Source organism: Onychostruthus taczanowskii, unplaced genomic scaffold (assembly GCF_017590055.1).
Source record: "Onychostruthus taczanowskii isolate IOZ18803 unplaced genomic scaffold, ASM1759005v1 scaffold123, whole genome shotgun sequence".
NCBI classification, from domain to species: Eukaryota; Metazoa; Chordata; class Aves; order Passeriformes; family Passeridae; genus Onychostruthus; species Onychostruthus taczanowskii.
In genome coordinates this window covers 1,423,297-1,440,622 of record NW_024498385.1, presented here as the reverse complement: position 1 = coordinate 1,440,622, position 17,326 = coordinate 1,423,297, and positions in this window count along the sequence as shown.

Sequence of the window (17,326 nt, the reverse complement as noted above, 5' to 3'; positions counted from 1 at the left end):
AGGCATGGTGTTACAGGGCACATGAACAAAACTTTTAACAATTTTATTTCTAGTTACATGCATTTTCATTCACCCAATCCAGGTAGGCATCTTTGCTTCTCTGGAACTACTGTTGTGATGGAAACAGTGTAAAGAAAGAGGGCTAGTGTATCACAAAATCAGTTAGGTTGGAAAATACCTCCAAGATCATTGACTCCAGCCTTTGCCTGATCAATATTTTGTCAACTAGACCATGGTACTGAGTGCCATGACCATCCTTTTCCTGAACACCTCCAGGGATGATGACTCCAACATCTTCCTGGGCAGCCTGTTGCAACACCTGACGACCCCTTCTGTGAAGAAATAAATATTTCTTGATGCCCAATCTGAACCTCCCCTGGCTCAGCTTGAAGCCATTTCCTCTCATCCTGTCAATTGTCACTTGGGAGGAGAGATGGAAGCCCTGTCTGGCTACACTCACCTTTCAGGGAGTTGCAGAGAGTGATAAGATTCCCTCTGAGCTTCCTCTTCTCTGAACAAACACCCCCAGCTCCCTCAGACACTCTTCTCATGGCTTGCACTCCAGACCCTTCCCCAGCTCCACTGCCCTTCTCTGGACAAGCTCCAGCATCTCTCTTGGAGATGTTAGTGGCACAGTGGCCTTGCTTACTCTTCCGTGCCCTCATGCAGAAGTGAGATCTCTGGTATTCCATAATTTTTCAGCAGTATTTTCATTTAGAAGCTGCAGAACAAAACAGCATTGCCATTCAGGCAAGAATTCATGTCTTTGTAATGGTGTGTGGCCATAAAAAAAAAAAAAAAGCGATTATGCATGTGGAAAATGAACTACTGGCACAGGAGGGTATTTCTTCTGAAGGATTGAATTTGCACAAGTGACATTTGTCTTCCAATGCAGGCACAACAGACCAGAAATTTAAGGCTTTTTTTTTTTTCAGCTAACCCTTTCTTGTTTTAATAAAGTTACAACAGCAATGGTACTGTAGGAAGATACACAAGAGTGGATCTTGCTTCTCATGTGATCAGCAGTGTCCTAGCTGTGATAGCAGTGCATGATCAACTTGGTTCTGGTGTGATCAGCCATTTCCCAGAACAAGACAAAAATTCTGAGGCGAAATGAGAGATCACTACCATCCTGGATTTCCCTCTTTCTAAAGGGATTGTCTTATCCTGGAAGCATGGATAAGGTGGAAGCAGATTTCTACACGTCCATGCAGAACTGAAAACTCAGACTTGCAGCATCAGTGAGGCAACAAGACTTCTACACATAACAGAGAGCAGTATTCAGGTGATATAATCCTTCACAATGAGCTCTTTCCTTTTCCCTTTCCCCACCCAGATTCTCAGATGTCTCTGAGACACACAAACATATCTAAAATTCAAAAATTTTAAGACAGGAGTACCCACATCTCTAACAAAGTTTCTCTTGAACATGCCTCATTACACAACTAGGACTGCACAAATAATTGATTTTTCACTTCAGTGATTGAACTGAAAAACTGGGGAGAATAATTCTTCCAGGGAATCATTGAAACAATTTTTTGTTGCTTAAAAACATTCCTATCTCACTTTTAGATTGCCTTTACTGTATTTTGAATTGAAACAAACTCAGCTGTATAATGAACTGAACTTGGAAATAAAATGTTGAATTATTTTGTTAGGAAAATGCCAAAATAAAATGTTTCAACTTTTCTATAATATCTCCTCACTTTAAAGCCAGTTGTATTTATAGAAGTTGGCACAGCTTCACAAGTACTTGCCTCAAAAACTGCATTTTTCAGCAGTATATTTTTATACTCATGATTTTTCTTTGTTCTTTACAACTTCCTTTCTCCAGACATTGCACATTTTTCTCCTTTTCCCAATTACTTAGAGTTTATTCTTCATTGTACTATTAGCTTTTTTTAGACCTTTGATACTTGATTAAAATGATAAAAAATTAACTCTCTTCTCATATTTGTCCACTATTGTTACTATTACTCTGGCTCTTAAACTTGTGTTCATTTTCCACATAATTTCTTTTTCAAAATCTGAATCAGTTTCCCATTTTCTACAGTACCATATTCCTCTTTCCATCTGTCCCACTTGCGCTCATGGCTTTACTCCTCGTTTTCACAGTTTCTCCATCAAGAGGTCCCCTACAACAGATTTTCACATACCCAGATTCGGGTCTCAGGAGTATTCTTAGTTTTCAGTATGACTCAGCCTTTCTGAGTTTTGGTTTCTGACCAATGAAATATGGAAACAGCATTGCCCTGGCACCAGGATTTCCAGAGGAATTAAGATTGTGGAGAGCCCATACAACAGGGCTGACACAGACACCTGGGCCATATCTCAGGGGCCCTGAAGATTTATGTAGCACCTTTATACTTCTATCTCCTGTGCTCTAGTTACTTGGGTGAATGTAAGAATTTAATCTACCCTCTCTTCAAAACAGAAATTAGATTAATTGGTTCTTCATAATTATACCTAAAAACAGGCCAAATCATGTAGTGCTCCCTGGCTACTTCCACTGGCTAAAACACCATGAGTAGCAAAGAGAGAAGGATCAAATAGTGGCCTGAGTTGGATTTCAAGCCCTACTTTGCAAATACATTCAGAATAATGTTAGTACTGGTGGCAGATGGTGACTGTCATTCTTTCTGAGCAGGGGCCACACAAACCTCCCTTCACAGGTCCTCCCGTCCACCTTGCTCATAACCTGCAGTCCCTCTCCTATTCCAGCCCTGCTCCTCTCCCAGGCAGCAGCCCCTGGCCATGCCAAATTGCCCGGTGGTTTTGTGATAGGCACAAATGGGGACTGGGATGAGACCACCCAACTTGCTTTCATTTACAGGCTCAGCCAGGATGTAAGCCCGAGTCTCCAGAAGAAAAAGCCGACAGTACTAACCCACTGTGCCACTTAGCCCACACAGTGCAAAGGAGCTATTCAGCAGCTGCCAGCACTTCATTTTGAGATGTACTGTGGCTCTGTAACAATCAGCCGCCTAAAAACTGCAGTTTCCCAGCAATGACAGCCAAATTTTTTGTCTCTCTGGATTATGCTGCCATCGTGCGGCAAGTGTTTCTTACAAGGCATATTTTGCATCCAAGTAAAAAATTAAGCTAAATGCTCTGATGAACACTTGAGCACAGCACTTAATGTATTGAGAGCCGCATTTAACATTTAACATTTGCTCAGCTGCAGAATGTTGTTATTGATGTTGTTATTATTATTCCTATTATTGTTATGCTTATTCACATAAAGGATATATTCATCTTGTCCTCTGTTTGACACAGCCTCTAAGAGGTTTAGAGTCATTATATTGATTCTTTGGGTTTTGTTTTCATTGTCTCTACTTTCTTTGAGCATGTCTAAGGCAAGATGAAGGTGTCTTGAGGAAAATGTGTGCCAAAGTTCCCAAAACATTCTCTTATGTGTGTGGACTACTCTGCTAGCACTAAATGCTAACATAGCAGATTTCACACAGTACTAATCTGCCTTCCAGTCTCAGTTGCTTCTCTTTGAAGGGCTCTCTTGTAATCTGATGTACCCCAAGGTTTTATGAAAATGGTAGATTTGCACACTTGCAATCTGTACCTGCCAAATCATGTCCCTGCTGAAGTGTGTAGAGTGTACTTAGGTACAATTCACGTCCAAATTTGAGGAGCAGCTGAGGGATCTGGGGGTGCTTAGCGTGGAGAAAAGGAGGCTCAGGGCAGACCTTATCAGTCTCTACAGCTGAAAGGAGCTTGTGGAAGGTGGGGTTGGTCTCTTCTCCCAGGTAACAAGGGGCAGAATAAGATGAAATTATCTCGAGTCGCACTAGGGAAGGTTTAGATCACATATTAGGGAAAATTTATTCACGGAAAGGTCGTAAAGCATTAGAATAGGCTGCCAGGGAATTGGTGAAGTCACCATTTGTGAGTTTGTTGGAGCTGTGTGAATGTGGCACTTGGGGACATGGTTTAGCTATGGACTTGACAGTGCTGGTTTAAGGGTTGGACTCGATGGCCTTAGAGGTTTCTTACAACCTAAACAGTTCTGTGGTTCTATGAAGCAAATGCCGTGTGGCGTCTGGCCGGGGCCTAAGCTGTTCCTTTACAAACCAGCAGCGTTGCCAATCCCTGCAGTACTTGTAGTGTATTGCAAACTCCTAGAGACAGAATTGGCAGAATTTAGCTTACACTGTCTTCAAATTCATTTCCAGCACTTAGCACCATCTAAAAACATCTCATGACACAAAGGACCAGAACACAAAGAGTTCAAAATTACTATTTTTAAGTCAGATTCAAAAGGACTCAGGTCATGATTTTGAAAATTAGGTATCTGTAATAATGAATCCTACTAAAATTACATCCCTCAAAAGTTAGTCCATAAGATATTGATCTTCCTTGCAATTGCTGTCTTTGTCAAAGGCAATAGTCTTTCACAGTTTGGTTACCATGAAACTACTTTATCAAACTACCATGAAAGTCCACAATTATCAAAAAGTTCACTGTCTGCTAAAAGTACAAATAAGTATTTTAAAATAGCAAATATAATTCCAGGAGCATGGGCTGGACTTTTTTCACTGCCAGCACAAAGCAGCTCTTCTATTTCAGAGCCATCACCAACAAACTGCAGTCAAGCTTCACTTGCTCCCTCTTTCCTTTCAATTCATTACTTTCCACAGTATACTTTAGTCTGGTGGGTAAAGCATTCTCCAAATATAAGCTCAGCTGTGAACACAAGAGAGGGAGAATTGAAAGGGTGAAAGAGTGCAAGGGAGATATTGGGAACAGAGCAGCAACTCTGACTTCCTGCCATGGTAAGATAATAACACAAACCCACTCAGCACATGAGCAAACACAGGAAAATATTGCTAAGCAACTGATAGGATTCCAGCAAAGAGAAAATCTGTGTCAGGGAAATCTGTCTCATGGACCTCCTGGACTTCTTTGGGGGCACTAGGAAGGAAACTAGTTGCACCAGTGGATGCAAGTCTCTCAGTTTTTGGAAAGCCATAGATAATATCCTACACCAAAGGCTGTAAGAGAAAATAAGAGAAAATAAGTTGCCATGAACTGAAAGAGAGGTCCTTTATGGATTTAAACCTTGTTATAAGATGAGAAACAAGTGGTGGCATTATACTAACACTTCTCAGTAAAAAGCGTTTAAAGTGAGTCCACACAAAAAATGCTTTGGGGACTAATTTTATTGAACAGTTTTATCAATTCCTCAGACAAGAAATTTTGCAGTGCCCATCTCTGTAAGTAATAAATACTTCTTGCTCTCTAAAGTAGTTTTGTTCCTTGACAACGGCATCAAATTCCAGAAGTGGCCCACAAATCTGAATGGGTGAAAGTTTCCCAGGTCATCTTCCCTTAAGAAAAAATACAAAATAGTACACTTATGGGGAAAAAAAATTCTAAATGGCATCTACACGATGCTGAACTCAAAACTGGCAGTTATAAGGATCTTAGAGTTGCTGCTGTTTGCTGGAATCACTGGATCAATGCACTGGCCAAAATAAGGCAGAAAGATGCTGGGAATCACCAGCCAAGGTACTCAGAACAAGGAGAAAAGAGGACATTATTTTTTCTTCTATGTAAGGTCCTTGGTGCAGACACACCTCAGATCCTTTAGGATCTTTCAAGGAGGATATAGAGGAATTAAGAGAGGTGCCCAGACATGAATACAAAGTAAAACATTCACTAGAGGTGATATTAAAATCTGGGAGATACAAAAAAGTTCTCAACTGCAGAAGCTATACCATGAAATAAAACAAAAACAAGAAGGAAATGGATAAAGTAAAGGTAGAACTGTTAATCACCATATCAAACAAAACAAGTCATAGGGGTAACTGGGAACAAAGTAGAGTTTAAACTGGTTAAGTACAGCTTTCCAAAGTGGGTAGTGAACTCTGAGGCAACAGTATCAACAGGCTCAAAGAGAGATTATATACATTCAGAAACAGGCCTAAAAGAGTACTAAAAGAGTGGCACTGAGGGAGGACACAAGTCCCAGCACCCTTAAGACAACAGCTTTGGAAGTTACTGAAGCCACCCAGAGAAGTGGCAGCTCACATATTTCACAAAACAGTCTCTCCATTGCTAGGAAGTGAGAAAATATTGGTTTTAACAGAACAGCGGTCTGATCTTGCAGGAGAATTCTAATGTGTTTATTTTTTCCATCTATCCAACAACAGCAAGAATTTAGGCAACATAACACCGTTGATTCTGCTACCTGCTAATAAGTATTCTATGACACAGTAATTCCTTCTGTGACTTTCCACTTCACCAACACATTCCTGAAAGTTATGCATCTTGCATAAAAAGTAATTATTCTGGAGCTGCAAATTGATGATTCATATGTTTCAGGAAAAACTATTTTCTGTCTTCCCACTTGTGATATTGTGTGTGCTCATGTGTAAAATCTGCTATCCTCCTCCTCTGCAGCATGTTTCAAAATTTCTTTGTTAAACCTTTTACAAAACTGGCATGACTTCCCCCAGCACAGACCTCTCCTCTAGGCTGGGAGCAGCAAGACCCATTCCCAAGAGCTCCCAGTAAGCACCATTATGCAAGAAACACCAGGTGAGATGCTGAATAAAATGTCACATCTCATCTCTTGCTTTACAGTTCCTTAATCAATTTCAGAAAATCCAGTGGAGCAGCCTGGTAAGTGCCAATACGCAGCTGTAAATTTGTGCTCTGCTGTTTTCCAGATGGTCCATTTTTGAAGACAAAGTTCAAAATCCGGGGCAGGGGGACTTCAGCTCATTTACATGCAGTTTCCCAAAACACTACTTTCGTTATTCTTATGCTTCCTCCACTGTATGCAATATTCTCTTAAAGAACTCATGAAATTATTGGGACTGTGGAAAAAAAAACCTCTCCAGAAGGCTAATTTTTTTTTTTTTTTTTAAGATTCATTCCACTCTTTTGATTGGAGAAAGCAGATAGATAAAAACAGACAGCAGTCTGGTGAAGTAATTAATCTCTTAATGAAAGTACTGTTAGAACCAAATGCTGAAAAGCTCCATTTAAAATGTCATAAATACAAATTATTTTTAACAAACTAAATTATTATTATTTTCCAACACAAATTATCATTTAAATGTTCTTGTTCAAACATTTTATATTTTCATCTTTGGTTAGCAATCTTTGAAAGCATTTGATTAAAAGCACATTACTTAGAAAACCTAGCATTAAGATATGCAGAAATAGCATACATAATGTGACATTCCTGTTCTAACCAATGTGCCAAGTGTATGGGGATGTGAGACTTCCTCCCCTGAGCAGGTGAGGGCTGTAAGTAGTTATAATCCAGTCTTGCAGACATCATTCATTGGCCTGAACAGCAAAGATTAAACACACCTTCAGCTGACATCACATAACAAAGCACTAATTTATAGCAGAGGTCAAAGGATAGCAGCTCTGTTCATTTGATTTCTTTCCCTTTTTGTGTCTCTCCTCCTTTACTCAGTTTTCTCTCCTGACTCTTATTTCTGGAGCTCAGACTGATGGGTTTTGTACATTAAGGAACATTGCCTCTTAAACAAGAGAGTTCCTGGAAGTCTCTCTCAGAGACAGGGAAGTAGATATCTCTCCTTGTGTCATGAAATTGGTTGAGGTGAGAAGCAGCTAGAACATGAATTTGTTAGCTCCCACATGCTAGAGATTTTGTGGTTTAATCTCACTAAACCAGTGAGGCTCTGCTTTCAGCAGAGTGCTTTTATCCAGAAGCTGCACAACACAGAGAAGTGCAAAGGAAGCTTGAGCAAGAGATGTGACACACAGCCCTGCAATAAAGCAAGTCCAGAGGCTGGGAGCTTGCTTCCCCATCCCTTCCTTAGGTGGATTTGCAGTAACCCGTTACCAGGATGAAATTGACACTAGCTCAGGCAGGCTGAATTCTTCGTTCTGCCTGACACCTAGTGGTCCTAAACAGAAACATCTTCAGCGGTTCTGGACAACTTTTCTTTGAGTTTCCTGTTTGGATAGTACACACTCAGTTATGAGAAAAATTTACTGGCTTGTGACCTTTCCTGGTTTTCCTATGAAGATTATTTAAATCAGTCTTTTGTGGAAGAAAAACCCTGATACATGATCAGCAAAATTGTGGTACTATGCTACACAATTTTCTTTTTTAAAAAAAATAATAAAAGCACAGATTTTCCTGACTAATTCTGTTACCTTTGGACATGGCGCTCAGTACAGGAGATGTGTGAAAATCCAGCTTAGAATTTATGAACCTAATTTCCACTTTTCATTATTCAGATTTAAGGAATTAATATCTTTTTCAACTACAATTTTCTTAAAAAAAAATAAAATAAAATAAAAAAAAAGAACTACCATACGAAATTCGGTATCAAAAAAGTCCAAACCCTGAAAGGATGGATAAAAGTATAAAATAGTTGTGGGGTTTTTTTCCAGTGGGTTAAATAGAAACTCCTCATCTTTAAAATAAATAAAACTAAATAAAAACTGTTCATCTTTCACTATATCAGTTCAAAAAATATGTAACAGCAAAAAAGCCTTTCAAGAAAGACAAAACTCCCTTGAGGGCAGAGAGGCCCTGCAGAGAAACCTGGTAAATCAGAGAGGTGGACAATCACCAACCATGTGTATTTTAACAGAACAAGATCTGGATTCTGCACTTGGGGCAGGGCAGTCCTGGATGTACGGACAGAGTGGAGAATGAAATGCTGGCAAGCAGCGCTGTGTAAAGGGGCCTGGGGCTCTTATTCAATGGTGAGTTGAAAATCAGCAGTGCCCTGGCAGCCAGGAGGGCCAACCCTGTCCTGGGGGCATCGGGCACAGCATCAACAGCTGGGCAAGGGAGGGGATTGTCCCACTCTGCTCTGCACTGGCATGGCCTCACCTCGAGTGCTGGGGGCAGTTTTGGGTGCCACACCATGAAAAAGACATGAAGTTATTAGACTGTCCAAAGGAGGACAATGAGGATGCTGAAGGGTCTGGAGGAGAAGCAGAGTGAGGAGTGGCTGAGGTCTCTTGGTCTGTTCAGCCTGGAGGAGATGAGGGGAGACCTCACTGCAGCTACAGCTCTCTCATGAGGGGAAGAGGAGGGGCAGGCACTGATCCCTGCTCCTTGGTGACCAGTGAAAAAACCCAAGGAAATGGCCTGGAGTTTTGTCAGGGGAGGTTTAGGTTGGGTATCAGGAAAAGGTTCTTCATCCAGAGGGTGGCTGGGCATTGGAACAGACTCCCCAGGGAAGTGGTCACAGCACCAGCCTGACAGAGTTCTAGAACACTCTGAGGCACAGGGTGTGACTCTTGGGGTGTTCTGTGCAGGGACAGGAGTTGGACTCGATGACGCTGATGGGTCCCTTCTAACTCAGGATATTCTGTGATGCTGTGATTCTATGAAGAGAAATTGGAAAAACTCCCAGCTGCTAAGAAGGAGTAAACCTAATTGGAGCGCTACTAAAGAAGAGGTTGAGAGGCCAAGACCTCCATTAAGTGTAAAGAAGATGTGTCATTTATGTCCTCTTCTAATGAAGAAGCAAAGTGACAGTCCATGAAATGAAAGGCTGAAAATTCACACATTGCAGTTAGTTACTTCAGATTATATTGAGGTGAAGATTTCAGCAGAATCCAGGGGTTTCTGTGTTTATAAAGACATGAAGAACTTTCTTACTCACAACATAGATAGAATCACATATAAACTTTTGTAAGAGGTAGAAATTCTCTTCCCTCAGGGCATCTACAATTCTGATTATGCTGAGTAGGAGAGAAATCCCCCAGGAGCACACTAGAGTACATGTTTTGTTTAGAAGATTGCACTTTCTCTGAAGCTTTAGCTTGCAATTGTTGCCAAAATCAAATTACCAAATGAGATGGACTCTGGAGGACTGATCCATGATGGCAGCCCTCATCCCAGTTACCACAGCAGCATGGGAAAGCAAGAGACATTTTTGTTTATTAATGGAGGACAGGAAGTCAAGAAAGCAGGAGACCTCCTACCACTGATAGCAAACCATACATCACCTGTCATTAATTTACCAAGCTCTGTTTTAAAATCAGTTAGGAGTTGGCTTTTTACCTCCACCTTTACAGTTAGGAAGCTGTTTATTAAAATATCCAATGGTTGGGAATTTCCTTTTGATATCCTATTTTTTGTAATTATTTTGTTCTGTTCTGTATGCTTTCTAGCATGTAAGTACCTCTTCTCACTCCCCTTGTTGACTTACAGATTTCCCCTTCATCCTGTCTTTTCCTGGACTAAGCAAACCTTTTTCAAATTACGCCCATGGATTACACTTACTCTCTGCTCCTCTGATTGTGCTCCTGAGTCCTTACCCTTCTTGCATATAGGTGACCAAAACTGCAAATGGTATTTCAGATGAAGTTTGGAATGCACAAAAAAATATATTCTTTCTAATAGCTACCAAATACTTCACTGACACAGCCCAAAATCTCATTTACTGTTTTACTAGCATCTCATTCTCTCTACATGCAGTCATCCTTTAAACATTTCAACTAATAATCTCCAAGTATATAGCAGAAATCCTTGTTGTTTCTCCCTAAGAACAATGACTTTGCACTTTACTCAAATGAATTTCATTGCATTGCATCAGTACTTGAATTCTTTTTATATCAAAATCAGTAACAGAATTATTAAGATTTGTCTCAAATGGTACTTTACTAGCACCTCCCTCCTCTTCAACATCACTCCTTTCCTCTTTAAAACTGTCTCAGACTCCTGCATGATTCAAAAAAATCTTCAATGCAATTAATAGTTTTCTTCAAGACCAGACATTATGTAGAATATTAAAAAAAAAAAAAAAAAAAAAAAAAAAAAAAAAAAAAGAGACCCAGTAAATTATTCTTGTCAAGAAAATTACTTGTATTCAGAAAGAAAATGATGTGTCAAGTTTGGATTGATCTGTACCTCATGAGTTTACACTGTGTTTTATCCTGTTTCATTTAGACCCCACACCTCATCTCATCTCATCTGAATTCCTTTTGTAGTTTGCCAAGTCTTACATTCCTCTAAGCACAGCCTGGGCTTGGTGTCACAGCCATGGGGCTTCAGAGATATCTGTGCAGTCCAGACACCTGTGTAGGGACAAGATCAGGCACAACCTATCAACAGCACTGCCTCTGACAGATTAACCTGCTTTCAAAAACTATCATGGCTGTAAAAATCTTCAAAATTAACCCAGAGTTACACTCCAGTTAGAAGTGTCTCCTGCTATTCATTCCAAGCTCTCTCTGCAACAAAAAGTGCTGTTTTATCTTGTTTTTTTCACAAGAGAGAAAATTATTGATCAACATTTTATAATAGTCTTGCTACATGGATAGACTGTGGCTGTTTCACTGTCTTCTTCCTTGACGCTCAAACAACCCCACTGTCTCAGCCCCTCTTAATAACATATTTTAAAAACGTGCATTTTATTTCATATCTTTCAGGGATTTTCTCTAGTTTATTACAAAAAAAATTTAAATAACAATCTATTTATTATGTTTTACAATACAAGATACCTAAAATCAGGTAATTCCTGTTTCAAACATGAATGAAATATGATAACTAATACAGTGAATATTTGTTGTACAAGTACAGGGGCATGTGTGCTCATACAAACAAATATACACAAAATAAGCCTTATTAGGAAGCAAATATTTCACTGGGTATTGATCAAATAGATGGACCTGCTGTCCATTTGAAGTATTTATCTTTTTTTCCTCTACTCTACATATCCGAAGACCTGATGCCACAGACTTGAAAACTTAAGTCTATTCAACCACTCTAAAGAGTTCATTTGTACTGTTTTTTATTACTACTTCAAAAGAATTTTTTTAATAGAGGCAAATTTACATTTTGTAAATAACATCTAAGGCAGCTAGTACACTTGTTACATTTATAAACAACACAAAATATCTAACAGTTTCTACGGTAATCAAAACTATTCAAAGAATATTCAGACAAGATTTTAGTGATTACACAATTTTGCACTTCGAGCCTTCCTTCAAAAACCAATCACAGGGCTACCCAGCCATGACTGCCTGCTTGGTCACAAAGTACTCTGTTTATTTCTGGAAGAGAGAGATCCCTGTAAATTGCTGCTGAGCAGCTGCGTAACATTGTCTGCCCACAATTTTTTCGTAATTCCATGTAAAATAAGATAGATACTTTGGTCCCATGCTTCCACATGCAATAAACAGAAGAGATGTTGAGGAGATAGAGCATTAAAAAATGCTCCCATAAAAAATTTAGAATACAAACACTTAAAGAGTTTTCTTGGGAAATCCAAGCCTTGTCATGCTCCAAGACCTCCCACCCTGTGCTGAAGGGTTTCATAATGTTTTTTCCATTAAGCCTTTCCACAAGTAGAAGCCTTAGTAAAATACTAGCATGTTCTAGGTTTGGGGTTTTTCAAAAGGTCCATTTATAATTTTGACAGCAAATTTCATTTATCTCACACATTTTTCTGCAGCACTGATCTATTCTTGCGGTCCTCATTGTATTCTAATTCAGACACTAAACTATATATTTTGGAACTTTTCTCTCACTCCCTTCCATCAAAGAGGTAGCTAATCCCTTGCTGTCAGCTCCAGAAGCATTGTTGCATCAGTTTACAGGCTTGCATTCCAGTCTTGTTGTCTGAACAGATGACACGACGAAAGTGCCTGAATATCTGATGCAAGCGACACTCCCCAGGTGGCAGCTGTGCCTTATTAACCACTTGTTAACATTAACTCCTCTCTTTGTCTGTCTCAGCAAATGCTGCAATCCCCACCCCTAGTCTCCTCTGCTCCTCAGTGACAGGAGGACTTTCAGTGGCTTGCTCTCATCTCACCTTCTGCTACCCTGAGTTTAAAAGAAACAAGCTAGAAAGGATATTGTCCTGCAACAATCACAGGTTTTAGAACTAGGGTGTGTTCCAGTCCCAGGCAGCTTTTCAAGCTTCCCACTTTATGATGCTCCATGCTAAACAGTGACAGGATGTCTCAAGGTGTTTTAGGAACCTGGGCTCACTTGGCAACACAGAAGGAAAAACCTCTGTTTTCTGCAGCTTAAAAGGCTACAGAAACTCTCTCTCTTTGTAATTTGAGAATTCAGAATCTGTGCAGTTTGAAACCATCTTCTTGCAAAAGCCAGAGGCCTTTCAGCTGTTTTTTTCCACTCATTTCTGAGTACAATTTCTGAGTTTGAGATCGCTTTGGGTCACACTCTGAACTTAACTGCTTACAGAAGTACTGATTTCAGGGGTATTGAAAAGTTCAGGGTGGAATCCAACCAGATTTTCCTCCTCTTCCGTTCCCTTTCTCCTCCCCTCCTTCTCCCCTCAGTCGTACTACAGGAGCCAGGTTTGACTGCAATGGTGTTACAGCAGCGACCATAGGGACTGCAGTATATTTCACTCTAAAAGACTTGTGCTCTGTTTTCCCAGTGATAGTGCTGTAAACACCTCTCTCTCTGGAAAGGAAAGTAAAATTGGACCTGAAAGGTCTGCTGAGTATATCTCCTCAGGGAAGGCGATTGCCCTGTGCCAGATAAAAATATTAGATCAGTAGCCACCACTTGAGTTATGTAACGTTTTGTTACCTAAATGTAAGGGGAAGAAAACCTATCATTAACACTTTACTGTCTGCCTTCCCTGGGAGTCCTCCACTGACTATTCCATATTTATTCTTGTTTATGCTTCAGTCAGGCAGGAGCTTGATATCTTCCCTCTAGAAAGTAATTAGTTAAAATTCAGTCTGAAATAACAGTTCCCAGAAGTTTCACTTACCTCAGTAATTACTGTTCAGGGAAAGGAAAAAAAAAGAAAATTAACAAACCAAGTCTCTAAATCCCAGTACTTTCCTGATAGTTCCTCTTTGCAGCTGACATTGTATTTACTGATATATTTTAATCCAAGGATGAAAAATTAGTCAAATACTAATAACTTTGTTATCCAGAGGTTGGAGCAGTTAAATGACACGTTGGAACATGCTCATGAAACAAATGTACCCACCATCTTATTGGCAGCAATATCTTCATTAAAACTCATTCGAGGCAGAAGGAGAGGAAAAAAAAAAGGGGGGTGGGAGGGGAAAGTGAGAAAGAGAATGTAGTAATATTTTGCAGGACATCTTCTGATGCAGGGAAGAATATCGGATGTAATTATGTTTATTTTCTGTCAGAGGGTCAGTGGCGGAAGTGGACTATGTTGAATTCCCCTCACATGACCAATGACCTTCTCAATTCACACCTGAGTGATTTTACAAGGGAAATAAATAATCTTGGTTCAAACACAGAGTAACTCCTGCAAAGTGGTGAGAAGACAACAGGATATTGTGCTCTGACCTGCAGGGGATTAAAAGTGTTCTCACAGGATCTACCTGTGAGCTTCCAAAGGCTGCAGCAACCAGTCAACAGCTCACCGTAGGGCACTTACCTAAAGACACCAGCAAACTCAGGTACAGCCCTCATGCCAGGTGTGCCAGCATCCTTTCTTAAGCCAGCTCAGTGAGCTTGTTGTTCTGCATGGATCCTGACAATTTCCTGACATGAAACTTTTATTGTCCTCTTGAGCAATAGGTAACTAGCTTTTTGAAGAGGTTGTTTGCACATTTCACAGCTCTTGTGTTTTCATGATTGAAGTAAGTGGCATTTATAACAGGAGAGATCAGGTGGGGAAGATTTCTCTAAGGCTAAGGATATGCTAAATTATGCTGTCTAAATCTGCAAGCAGATGCCTTGAAATTTCAAAGCATCTAGATTCACCTGGGAAATCTTTTTCTGCCAGAAACAACAAATCTGGCTCAGTCTGAGCCTTTCAAGTCCACTCAAGTAAATACCTCGCTGTCTTCACAGATTGTTGTGTCCAAGTCATGTTTATAGCCACATTTCCCCCACAGAGAAATTCTTCCATGGCGGCTTTGGCTGTTCTGTGAAAATCCACCTTCTGGCACCAACCGCTTTATTAGTTTTCTATCATCAGATGTGGGAACCGAGTGCCACAAAGCAACCCCTCCCTTTCCAGACTACACAGGATTCATTTATCCAACATTTATTGTCAGCTTGGAGTAAGAAATCTGTGCCACGTATCGGTTGGAATCTTTTAATCTCAAAGAATAATTATTTAGTCAGCATAAAAAATGCATGAGTCAGATGTAGAACGGGGTGGCTCAGGGAGCAGGCCCAGCAGGGCAGCAGCTCTCTGCTCTGCCACCTGGGAGAGGCCAGGACTGGTGGGAATGTCCTGGGAATGGGGGGTGCTGATTATGCCATGCTTGACAAAGGGGGAATGTGCATTTTCACGATAGCAGCACCAGTCTTGTGCTGGCATCTTTGAAATGCTTCCTGAATATTAGAGATTAAGTTGAGCCCTTCTGTTCCTACAAATGTGTGAAACAAAATACAAACAAGACAAGAAATCTAAAACATAAAAGCAGAGACAGGGAGTTGCTGCAGTGCAACCCTCCTCATCACCACAAAAATTACCTCTGGCATAACCTTGGTACATTCAGAGTGACAGGATATATAGGTCTCACAAGCCAAAGGAGCAGATATAGATTTCTATGTCCCTAAAAACCTCAGCAGGTCTGTGTTCCCAGCAGAATTTCCTCTCACCCTAGGGGGATAAAATCCCTATTACTGGTTTCAGAATTAAATGCTAAGAAACTACAGATGTTGTATTCATGCTAATCAGCCTCATCCCAAGCATCCCACAATTGTGCATCCCACATATGATGGGAGATGCCATTAATCTCCTATAATCTAAACAATGCATAAAGCCTGATAAAATTTCACTGTGCCTTTAAAATTACCTGAGGGGCAGAGCAAAAGAGGAGTTTTAGGACAGAAATTAAAGATAACAGTGGGCTAAGGGATTTGGAGCCAAGGGAGTGACTGGAGTGGCAAAGGGTAGGGATGGTCACTGAACAGGAGATGATGATATTCAGATTCTGAGTATTGTGGAGTATCTGTCAGCTGGGTGGAACATCCCTTCCTCTGAACCAGAAACAAGAAGTCCTGAAAGCAAAGCAAAACCAGCACCTATCTATATGGGCCAGTGAAAGGTTAATAGGAGTGAGGTGGTAATGTTAATGCCTGGAAATATTCAGCAATGTCTTGGAAACCAAGATAAAGAGGTTTGGGTGAGAGTATGTGATCAATGAATTTCATAAGAGAGCAAGGAGAGAAATGAATGTATGCAAGGAGAGTGGATCAGAAGGACTCAGTTTGGTTTGTGATCTCTCAGTATAAAGACAGGACCTGGAGGCATGCAGATCACCAAAAGGTGCCAGGATAGAGCTAAGACCATGTCATGTAATTAAGAAATTAAAATATTCCAAACATAAAACATCAAGTTCACCTAGAGCCTAGCTCAGTTTCAGCCTCTGTTGATTTTCTTGGGATTACAGTATATATTCTGCCCTGAGAGAAGTTTAATCAGCTGTTCTGTTCAAATAATGGTTTAAGCATTATTCTGTCTCTGCATGTCAACCTCTGTAGAGGATTGATCTTGTAGGCAACTTCACATCAGAGAGAATGGTGGGATTAAAAGCTACACAGAAAATCACCTTGGGGGTTTGGTTTCCTTATTAGAAAACCTGAACAGAGAAAGTAAAATTCATGCTGGACCCAATGTGAATCTGCAGCTATTGCAGTGTTGCTCCATGCGTAGCTTTTCAATTCTATGTCTCACTGCCCTGAAAGGTCCTTTGGCAATGTTTTATACAGGAAAACACAATTGGCACTTTGCATCTAGATCAACATTTTAGTAACATGATTCTTGTGGCCAAAGGCAAGCAGATTTTTGTACACTGTGTGAACTACAGGAAACTTCTGTCTGAGTCCTCTGAGTGCATAACATTTGTAAGGTAAAGCAGCTGACTCTGCCTTTCTTTCACTACAGGTTGAGCTTTCACCAGAGTTATGAAGTTCTTACTTTGGAGGAACAAGATTTATGAAATTCACAAATAACACAACCTGAATTAGCATAAAAGAGCCCTGACAAACCCATGCTAGTACACAAATGTACTCATAGAGCAAAAGAGCAGTTTTAAAAAACTGGTCTTTTCACTTTACTCAACACAGTAATAGCTCTTCGAAGAGACTGAGAGAAAAAGACACTTCTTGCAAAACTTGTTCAACACACCAGAGAATAAGGTGGTAGGCAGCATCTAGAAAAGGAGAAGTTTAATTTTACTTAAATTGGAAAAATTTAGAATAACTCCAGTTTTTGTGTATGGGTCACTGTAAAATGTTTCTTTCAAAACAAAAACTTGTTAGGGCATCAAGGACTCTACTGGTAATCAAGGACAATACTGATTCAAAGCTGCATTGTAGAGGTTCAGACTGGACATCAGGAGACTTTTCTCAAGTGGGAGAGTGGTCAAACACCAG